Below are 11,415 nucleotides of genomic sequence, written 5' to 3' on the forward strand. Positions count from 1 at the left end.
CTAGAGATGCTCTTAGTACACCAAGTAGTACTCACCTTAGTATGCTACATCTAGTCATCTCTATAAAGAAGAGCTTTGCATATATAATTGCTTCACATATATAAAATTCCTGGGCTAACCCTCTCGACCCCTAACCCTCGCCCCGCTTGGTGGCGCCACACCGATCCCGGTGACTCCCTCTGTAATGTCCCAGGTTTAGAGACGATCGAGGGGTAGATTTTAGAAAGGGATGTGCATTGCATTGCAAATTCTGGGGAAATTTCGCGCTTTTAAACAAAAACTGCATCGAAGGGGGACAAGTTTCTCTCTCGACACCTTACAGGGTTAGGGTTTCGAGAGTGCGATAAACATGTTCCTTATTCAACTAAACTAGGGTTTTGAGAAGAGAGGGGAGAGTTTGCATCACAAACTTAAGTTGCATGATTGAATTCCAAATTAAGTTGTATGATTGAATTCAATCCAAGTTTGAATTTGAATTTCAAATTCAAACATCAAATGAATATCACGTTATTCAAACTTAAGATAATTTAATAAACAATTAGCCTTAATCAAGAACTATAAATCACACAACAATAAAGTAAAGCTCATTAAGGAAAACTTGAGCTTTATTAATAATCACACAAGATACATTGTCACTTACAATATTCAAAATTGGAACAAATGAATATTACAACATATTACAAGAATTGGACAAAATGGAAAATGAAAAGAACAGAAAAGTACAAGTTAATGTTCTATCCTAACACTACAATCTAGTCTTCATTTAGCCTTGTACTTGATGATCTCCCTGATCCTTGGAGCATCAGGTTGTTTCCCTGCACACAAACACAAAGCAAATAAAAACAAGTGTTATGCCAAGTGGCATAGCCACTTGGCAGGTTAGCAAACAATGAAATGAGATGGATATGCTCAAGTTTCTGCCGAGCAGGTCCATGCCACAGATAGAATCAAGCCCAAGTGCACAGCACTTGCACACACACAACCAGGCAGCTCACCAGGCTATGTGCATGCACAACAGCACACACAAGCCAGGGGAGTCACCAAAATGGTGCCAGGCTCAGCTGTCGACCAGGCGAGCAAAGAGAGGATGATATAAAACCTTTTTCCATCCAAACCCTAAACATTCCATCGACACAAGCTCCTGGGTAAGTTCACCAAGAACAGCAAGAACACTTAGAACAGGAAGAACAACAAGCCACCAGAAACCATCCAGGGACAGATTCATCAAGAACTGTCAGCTGTGAGCAAGTACCAGATGGAGTAAAGCACCACAAGCTTGCAAGGAGGAGCAGGGCAAGCAAACCAAGCATCACAGAAGCAATCCTCTACACCAACACCTATTTCTAGGAGCTGGAGTGAGGTATACCACACAAGAGCCTGAGCAAGATCATATCTTGCTCATACTTAAGCATGCTTGCATCACAGGAGCACAGAAGGGTAGGAAAACCCTGGATGTATCATCATTTGGTTACTAAACCAATTGGTGCCGACAAGTATAAACAAGGCTAGAAGGAAACTAAACCAGGGAACACTGGTTTTGACAACACAGTGTCAAAACCAGAGAAATCCAGCATGGATTTACTCCTTGTAGCCATCCAAATTTACAAAGCACCTATTAGCCTAGCTAAACCATCAGATGGACAGGCAACATGTGCCTATCCTGTTTATCAACATCTAGGCTACTGGAAATTCACTAAGTGACTAGCCAGTAAGCATCTATCCATCACAGAAAGCCACCAAATAGGGGAGCTACCCTAGGGCAGCATATGAATACTGCCAGGGACACCTCAAACCCTAGATCAGCCAAACCAACAAGCCAAATACAAATATCATCACCCTGATTGGGTTCAAAGAAGGGCTAGGGTTCCCAACCACTGTGGGCATCCATCTAGCCTAATCCAACGAATTGTGATGATCATCACTGTACAGTTCACATCAATTATCCACTCCATCAATTAAAACAACATAGATAATTGATATCAACAAGCAAACCTTGAAATAAACATTTGCTAATGATCCAGAGGATCACTCGCAAGTGTCAGCTGATGCTTGAGCAAGCACTAGCACCGATCCGTGCCACACACATACACATAGATAGGTAACAAGCAATGCACAAGCACAGGTAAGCAAGCCAATTACCAGCTGCTGATGATCACATGATCATCAGAGCTTGCCATAGCATGCTAGGGCATGCTAGAGCATCACTAAGCAACAGAGCATGGACCAGGTATTTAATTGGCCACAGATAATCCACAAGTGTTTCACAGATAACCAAATGGCTAACCAAATGATTGTATTCAGAAGCACATCCAAGGCTGGATGAACCACTGGATCAAGATAAATAAGTAAAGCACTTGGTGCTCATCACTGAATCATACAGATAAACCAGTAGTAATGCTCAATCAAGCATACACATGAAATTGAGCACAAGAGACAAGCATACCATTACCCCGGAACTTGCAAATTGCAAGGAATACACATGGTAATCAAGCCGGGGCAGCCAAATTGAATACACATGAATGTCTAGCAAGAACAAGTAACTAGAACAGAGGCACAGGGATGAATTCGAGCCAAAAATGCAAGATTAAACAAGCATGAGGCTCGGAACATGCACGAAATGTGCACAACCAAGATAGCAAGAATTAAGCATAGCTAATGGGCAGAATAGAGCAGCACCGTAGCAAGAATTCATGGCAGTAGCACATCAGCAACACAAACAGCACAAAAACTAGCACGGCCAGAACCTCTACGAGGACAAGCAGGCCATGGTCAAACTAGACGAAGAAGAGGTGAGGAAGAAGAAGAAGAAGGGAAGGAGAAGAACTCACCAGGGAGGAGGTGGCCGACGCGGTCATGGCGGACAAGGCGGCGCGCGCCGGAGCACGGCGGCACCAGGCCTGGCCAAGCCAAGCCTGGCGATCACCACCGCACCTAGCGTTGCACCACGCGCAGGGAAGGCGCCTGGAGGAAGGGCCGCGGCCTCTCCAACGCGTGGCGGCGGTGGACGCCAACGGCCTGGCGCACTGGAGCGACGATGGCGAGCGAACGGCGACGCCCGCGATAGATCGGCGCGGACCATCTGGTTCGCCGTCGAACGGCGACCCAGATCCGCAGCACCTCGTCGCCGGCGACGGCCTGGGGCGGCGGGGATAAATCGGCGACGGCGGAGGCGACTCTGGTCGCCAGAGCGAGAGAGAGATTAGAGTTTCGTGTGCGAGGAGAGGGGAGCGCGTCGAGTCCGACCGAGCCGGTTGGAGCGGCTCGGGTTTGACTCAACCCTTTGGGCCACCCGACGGGTGGGGCCGAAGGGTATTTTAGGTATTTCATAATTCATATATATGCTGAAACTTTGAAATTTAATAAGAAATGCTTAGAAGCTCAAAAAAATAAATTAAAAATATGAAAATGGATCAGCATAAAATTCTCTATTTGAATAAAATACCAAACAGAATTTTTGAAGACAATTAAGAATAAATCCTACTTTGATGATTTAAATAAGAATTTAAATCACACATATTATTTTCTAAAATGAAAATAAGTCCATTAATGCATTTGGGCTTTAAAAACACCTTGACAATATTTCAAGGTTGTATTTACCCTAAATCAAGTATCTCCAAGATGTTCTTAGTATTTAACCTCTCACAGAAATTACAACGACATCGGAAGGGGGAACAAACCCTAAAACTGGAATCATGCATAATTGCTTCTTTAACCATTGCCCTTATCGGACAATGATGCTATTTTTCGGAGACGAGAGGACAAGGGTCAGTCCACACCATCCAACCGCAAAACTTTGCGGTGTTCGAGGCAAGTTCATCACTTGCTCATGTCATTTGAGTATTTCTATCAAATTACTTGCAAAGTATTATGGTTATCACTATTGCATAAAAATCAAAATCACTACTTTCATAACTATGAATATGACTATGTGGTGGGCAATGGAACCATGGATTGTGTTGATATGGTGGAGGTTCCATTGCAAGGGTTTATATCCATCTAGGATTAAACAACAAATGTCGCCGATGATTCTTGTGCCGTAATACCCGTGTTAACCATAAGATCCGGAGTGGGACGGAGTAGTCAAAAGTGTTTCCACCTCTCGTTCATCAACGGATGCGCTTACCGTAGCGGTTGTATCCGGCGGAACAACCGGAGGGTGGGGATCCCATTCTAATTCCCCACGGTAAAGCATTGCTTGCCGTAGCGAGTTGTGTCTTGCGGAACAACCGGAGGGTGGGGATCCCATTCTAATTCCCCACGGTAATGCGGTCTATGATGGGTTGCAGCTACCGGCGTAGGAGTGTATGGTAGAGCCCAAGCACCGACGTCGTGGTCGGGGTCCACCTTGAAATCTACAGGAATAATGGGACCGACGTGGACCCAGGGTCGGGGCATGCAATAAAGGGTGGGTGTTCGAGGTAGCGGAGGAACATGAATGGCTAGACCTTATACCGGGCCTCACACCGAAGGAAGTGTGGACGGAAAGCTGCCCGGTTGGCACCAAGGTTAAGATCTCTTATGGGTAAAGCAACACACCTCCGCGAGTGTAAAGAACTATGACCTGTCACTCCCGTTCCGGGATGAGGAACTGCGAACGCGACCGGAAAGGAGCTCCATGAAGTTCTAGTAAACCGGTGAAGGCTGACGGACATAGCTCTTTGGAATAAAAGCAATCTCTTGAAGAAAAGTTTACCAAAACTTGCATTGGTATTAGACTTTCTGGTCTAATATCGTAGCTAGTGCATTAAACACCTCTTATCTATAATGAACTTGTTGAGTACGCTCGTACTCATACCACTCTTAAATCCCTTGCTTAGATTGTCTGAATCATCTGGAGGAGGACTACGACAACAATGAAGGAGCCGAGATCATCGGCTATGAAGAACCAGACCTCTCTGGAGGTATCGAGGGCGTAGACTACCTCATCGTCTACGAAACCGGGGAGGCTTCCGGAGGAGATCAAGCCTGAACATCTCGAGTAGTAGTAGAATCCGAGCAGCCCGAACTCTTAGTATTTAGCTGCTCGAAGAAATAAATGTATAACTTAATGAGACTCTTATATTGTAAGCTAAGTTGGGTTTGCCTCGAACCCAGGAGTATTCCTCTTAGGACCCAAGAGGAGCTCCGAGACGACATGTGTATTATATTTGTAATAATAAATGAATGAGTTATGGACCTGCTATGTTCTGTTGTACTACTCTGAGGGATGTAATATTTGCGGAATGGTACTTCGTGAATGTTATATCAACGACTGGCATACTACAACATGCGAGTGGTATGCGGGGTCACCACAGGTTGGTATCGAGCAAAAGCTTTGACCTTAGGTTGGAACCTAGTAAATGGGACCAAACGTTAGGAGTCAAATAGGATTAGTAAAGAATTCTCTAAAAATATGGTGTATATTCAATTGAGAATACAACAATCATATCTTTTAGTGCGATAATTCTTTATTATCTCTATTATGATGCATTATTACTAATCTTATAATCTTTCTATTTCTACGAGCCAACATGGCAAGTTCACGTCCCGGACGAAACGTGAAAGTGATGGATTCCACACCGAGTGAATACGAAGGAGGACTTGCGAGATATTCTACGAGCCATGTTACTTGAATTTGGGTGTGATCCCCAGATCCAAGTAAAGAAATACATGTACTATGATGGTACTGTATTGGCCAAGTGTAGGGTAGGACTGCGACTTCCCGAATCTTTGGGAATGAGCGTAGTAATGCCAGCAGGGGAAGCCAGAACTATCAATACAGCCTACCACATAGCCATTATGAGAGCCATCACAGATATTCGGGAGCATAAGACGAAAGAGCTTATGGGTTCCGAATTTACCCACATTCCTCATAATCAGGAGGAAGAAGATCCCATGCTTAACCACTACAAATATGCAAAACGCAAACCAATAGCAGCTGCAAAATACATGGATAATAGCCGCAACTTCATATCATTACTCTTTCAGTTGAACCATCACCTGACGGGAGCAATTGATACGATGCTAGAGGAATTTACTGAACTGTAACATCCCAAATTTTCAAATAAAGGAAGAAGAACAATTCCAAATATCCAAATTTCAGAACCAACAAAAACTTTTACTTTGCATATAGTACTCTGCATAGGACTTGTGCATTTTGAGTGAGATGCCATGATGATTGTTACTTTGTGTATGTGATGCACTCCAAAACCCTAGAGTGATCAAATGATCACCATAAATCAAATCCATTAAAAGGAGAAAGAAATCCAATATTATAAAAACCCTAAAAACCCTAACATATGGTCTATGGCATTTTTGTAAATTTGACCCTAGACCCATTTGATCTTCACCAATAGTTGTAATATGATATTAATAAGTAATTACAACTTTGAGAATCAAAGATATACCAATTTAATCAAATTCAAAATTTAAAATATGACCACATATGATAATGGTCACTTGTGACTTTTATAGTCTGGTCACCACTTTGAGCCTCTCTATTTCAAAATTTCTAAACTAAACAAATCCAACTCTTGGTATGTCATCCAAGTACACAACAAGGTGAACAACTTTTGTAAAGATCATGATACCAAATTCACTTTTAATCACAAGATATAAGCATGCCAAGATGAGACATTGAAACAGATTCAACAATCTCCATTTCAAAATTTTGATCAAACCTTGCTGCCCCTTGACCATTTCTTGGCTCGACCAAGTCCCCTGGACATCCCTCTACCTCGCCAACGCCAAAGCACGCCATGGACACGACCAGATCATGGCCAGCCACGGCCATGCCGGCCACGTCGCCCTCGACACGACTCCCTCTTTTTCCCTCCACGATCGGCCTCGCCACCTTGTCCAGTAGCTCGCCCTCGATCCCAGAAGATCTCCCGTACTCGCCCTTGACCGAGGAGACGACGACAAGACCCGGACGACGCGCGCCCAGTACGTCCCAGGTACGCCGCGAGCGGCATGGGCGACGTCACTGGCGCACGGACACGCCCACGCGGCGCTCGCCAAATCTCGCCGTACCCGACCACATCCGCGCGCCGTAGTACTTCTCTCTCCACGCGGAGCTCGCTGGACACGCCGACGTCATGCCTTGGCGACCACGGCCGCCGGAGAGGACGAACGCGCCCGCCACGGCCGCGATAGTACACGCGCCCGCCCGACCACCGTACGCGTTGCATTAACTCGCCGCGGACGCTCGCGGATTCGCCGTACCCTCATGATCGTCGCTGCGTCACGCCTAGCCCTCTAGCTCGCCGGAGACGCCGCGCTCGCGACGACTAGCTCCATGCCTCGCAGCACCCCCTTCCTCCTATAAATAGAGCATTCCCTGGACACAACCAAGCACACCACCATGATCACCACTCACCACCGCCTCGCCCAGCACCAGTAGCCACCTCGATCGTCGCCGGAGCAAGGCCAATCGACGCCTCACTGCCGCGGAAGCTCTGCAGCAATCGCCGTCGATCTAGGCCTCCCCAAGCGACGCCACTTCTACCAGGAGCCTCTCCATCGTCTACAACCTCGTCGAGCATACTGCCAACCCTAGCTGGAGCCACCGTAAGCCCTCCGACCCCCTACCTGCGCCGCCGGCGAACTCTCTCTCGCCGTCGACGACAATGCACCAGAGCCGTTAGATCGCGTTCTAATCCAACGCGCCTCGTTGATCCATACCGCTTCGGCGTTAAGCGTCGCTGACGGGTGGAGCCCACTGTCAGGCGGCCCGCGCGTGCACAGATGCGTGGTGGGCTGGCCTTGGGCCGTTTTTAAACCCTTGAGCCCAGTAGTTTTTCCCGCCGGCCTTTTTAATTCAAAACTTGTTTAATAAATTTAGTTTGAATTCAATACAGAACCCAACTTTGAAAATTCATAGAATCTGTTTGGCTTGGCCAAATTTAACAAATTTTATATATTTGGAAAGCTAGCAAAAAGATCTACATTATGCCACTGGTCTCACCTCGAGATCTGTTGTGGAAATAAAATGATAAAAAGAAGAAGGCAGGGACTTTTTCACATTCAAATAATTATCAAAAATCAACCAAAATAGATATTGAATTAATTCCAACTCCTATAGCTCACATTTGACTTATACTAATTGTTTCTGCAAGAAAATGGTGTGGTCACTCTGCATGATCATGCCCTAGATTAATTAATGCACTACATGGCTAGTTTAGCTAGGTGATATTGTCCAAAACTATTATGTAAAGCATATGAAGTATTTTACTTCATTTAAATCTTGTCCCAAATGAATTCATGTGATGTTTGTACCCCAGGTCCAAACACTCCTATATGAATATTTGGAGATTTAAATCATTTATAGAATTATAAAATAGTATGAGGTGACATACCTCATTTAAATCATTTTCTCAAATACTAATAATGAATGTTGACTTTGGTCAAATATGAATTCAAGTATGGGTATTTGAGGAGTTAAATCTTAAGAAGATTTCAAGGAGAGGAAATTAGTTTCCTCAAGAACTAAATGGAAATTTATTAACTACATATGCTATGAGAGGAAATCACTTTTCTTTTAATAAAGAAAACCAATGCACCTAATTATTTTATGTGTGTGCTTAGCCTATATTGTGTGAGATAATGATGTGCTTAGCATAGTTCTTGAGCTTGTTTAGTGATTATACCTCGTATTCAAATTTAGACGCTAGCACCGGAGATTTCCAAGAGGAAGGAGAATTCTACCCAGAAGAGGAAGAAGAAAACCTAGAGAACTACCAAGGCAAGCTAATACTCTTGCAAAGTGCAAAGCCCTCCTTGGGCAAGGCACCATGATTCTTATCTTTATTCATACCATCCTATCCTACAAGTTTTACTTGTTGTGTTTTCAAAAGAGTTGATATCAAAGGGTATAGTGAATACAACTACTAGAGTAGCAAAGTTAGCAAAGCAATGTAGCACCCCTCATGATTAGTGCTAGTGCTAAAATACTAAAACTTGACTACTCTAGATGGGAACATATGACTTGTTGAAACTTTGGAATGGTGAAGCATTCCATTGAATGATGTGAAGTTGATGGTGAACAAGAGAAGATAGTGATTTTTGATAAAACCCTGATATTGGTTTGAATGCGATACCTTTCCAATTTTTAAGTACCCCCACAATACCTGATTATGGGTAGGGCTTAACTGGAAGTTTATAGATTTTAGTATGAGTTCCCTCCGAACACACATCATAGGGGTTATGCCGAGGCTGCCTCCGTTGTTGAGATATGATGTGAATTGAGGTGAAATTGTACGGCCAAGCCTCGTGCGGTTCCCGGGTTAACGGTTGGTTTTCACCGGGAGGCCAAGCTCATGGGGAGAGGTGCTCATACTAGGATGTGTAAGTGAAAGGTTATGGTTGATGATCCGCGTACTTGTGTTACGGTGACTCGGAGTTATTCCGACGGATGAAATCAAATGTTGTGGCACAAGTGTGCAACCTCTGCAGAGTGTCAATCTATTCGAATAGCCGTGTCCACGGTTACGGACGGTTGGAAGGGCCATACAGTTTCCAGTGTCAGATATTTTGAAAACCTTAGTGAATGTGAAGGGTGATGTGGTGACTTGTTGAAATATTATCAATGATGTGGGAATGACACTAATGTTCCCACTTGAGTTAGTTAGACCATGATTCAAGCTTGTGAACTAAAATTTGGCTATGCAAGTTAAACTAGAGATTAAATACCTTTAGTGAGCATTTTACACTGGTATTAGTTTGCAAGTACTTAAAGTACTTACGGCTTTGTCCCTGGCTATTCAAATGGCCAGAGTACGATGATGAACAGAATTACCACGAGGATGACCAGCAGGACGCCTACGACAACTAGGGGTTTCTGACGTCAAATGTTGGCCTGTGGACTAGAGAGTCCCTCTATAGTTACGCTTCCGCTATGTATGAACTTGTGTATGTTTGTTGATGGAAAGATCAACTATTTATGTAAGATGAATCATGTGATTCAAGATTGTATGACATTATGGCTTGTAATAAATAATGACTGTGATATTCGACTATTATGCCTCGCAACAACATTATCCTGGGATTGCGATGAATGACATAATAGGCATCTGGACTTAAAAATCCGGGTGTTGACATGAACCCAAGGAGGAGAATAGGGGAAAAGAACCTATGGAGAATGTGGTGCACACGCCAGTATACTCAGCTGGTGATTATATTAGTATTGATCCTCTTGAGCGTGAAACTACACCTGTTACACCTGGGAACTATCTGGGAAGTTCCAATGGGGGATATGAGGGTGGAGAGGAATCCGGAAACAATCAGCGTTCCGAGACTCCTATAGAAAATTCCACGGGTTGGCGTTGGGGATCTGATACTGGAACTCATAGTACTTCAGTGTATTATGACGGGGAGATGAATGATGACGCCACAACCCAGAACCAAAGTTATCCTAGTAATGAAGGAGTTGATGGAGGGTATCCGACACAGGATGAATCGGGTACGAGTGTTGGAAACACCTATGGTGGAGCTACAGGAGAGTACACCCGATGGGTGGACTATGATGCACTTAACGATCAGTTTGTGAACACTGATTTCTCCCTAGGATCATCATCTGATTCGGACTACCAGCCAACGGGGAGACCTTATGTTCCAGGGTCTATCAGGAGGACGACACGTTCGACCGGATGGAAGCCTGGGATGTACCGGGAGTGAAGATCGACTAGAGTCCACCAAGGGAGGCGAGGCTATAATACACAAGTACCACGTGTATTATAGTATGTAATATTTGTATAAATTTGTACATATACTTTAATAAGTGAGTTTGCATACTCACATCGACTTGAGTATTGTAATAAGACCACTTAAGTATGTATATACATGGTATATGTTTTGTATGATTTGGATTTGCTTCTTGATTTCCATTGCGTGACTAGTTCGTGCACAAAGTTGAGCTCAAAAACTTGCGCATGGAGTAATTATGAGTATCATCTTGTGTTGCGGAACTAGGGGGTTATGTCGGGAGCGTTAGGAGAGGAGACCGAAGCGCGGCGCATGGAGCGCGAAGCAAAACAAAAGGAAGAGGCCGAGGGAGCAGCCGGAGATCGATTTCCACCACCACCACCACCCATGACGCAGCGAGAATTTTGTTCGGTACATGCAAGTTTGGTGGAGGAAAGACAACGTGTAACGTTGGAGCAGCAGAACAAATTCTTCCAAGAATTGCTGCAACAAAACAGGGTAGAGAGACCCGAGAATCCGGGAGTCACCTTAGCAGACTTCCAGAACACCAAGCCTATATCTTTCGCATACGCGCCCGAGCCAATGGACGCGGAAGATTGGCTGATGGATACTGAGCGAAAGCTCAATACCGTTGGATGTAACGACCAAGAGAAGGTCCGTTATGCTACCCACCTACTGTGTGGACCTGCCGCATCATGGTGGGACAATATAGTAGCCGTTTATCCGGCTGGAAAG

The sequence above is a fragment of the Lolium rigidum genome, chromosome 5, assembly GCF_022539505.1.
Source record: "Lolium rigidum isolate FL_2022 chromosome 5, APGP_CSIRO_Lrig_0.1, whole genome shotgun sequence".
Lineage (NCBI taxonomy): Eukaryota > Viridiplantae > Streptophyta > Magnoliopsida > Poales > Poaceae > Lolium > Lolium rigidum.